Genomic DNA, 380 nt, shown 5'->3' on the forward strand with positions numbered 1-380 from the left:
CTCATTTGGGATCTCAGCATCTCAGAGGCATTGGATGTGGTCCCAAATTCCCAGGCGTGCCTTCCATGGTACTGGGTATTGTCTCTACATGACAGGAGTGGCTCCTGGCCTCAGGTCCATTATGATGGGGGCATGGTTTTTGGCCAAACCTGAGGGCCCCTTCTCTGCCCAGAGAGCAAGGAATTCTTTTAGCAGGCTGTGGGGATTTATTTTTTCCCTCCCTGAGGAATAGAGGTGCTGTTCATCTTCTCTGGGCACAGGCACAGCCATCATCAGAGCCGATTGGCTCCCCAGGGTGAGGCTCACAGGCTTTCTGGGGGCAAAGGTGATCTGCATCCCCAGCTTTGTCAGTAAATCTCTATCCAGCAGGGAAATGGGGC

Source organism: Cervus canadensis, chromosome 4, assembly GCF_019320065.1.
Source record: "Cervus canadensis isolate Bull #8, Minnesota chromosome 4, ASM1932006v1, whole genome shotgun sequence".
NCBI classification, from domain to species: domain Eukaryota; kingdom Metazoa; phylum Chordata; class Mammalia; order Artiodactyla; family Cervidae; genus Cervus; species Cervus canadensis.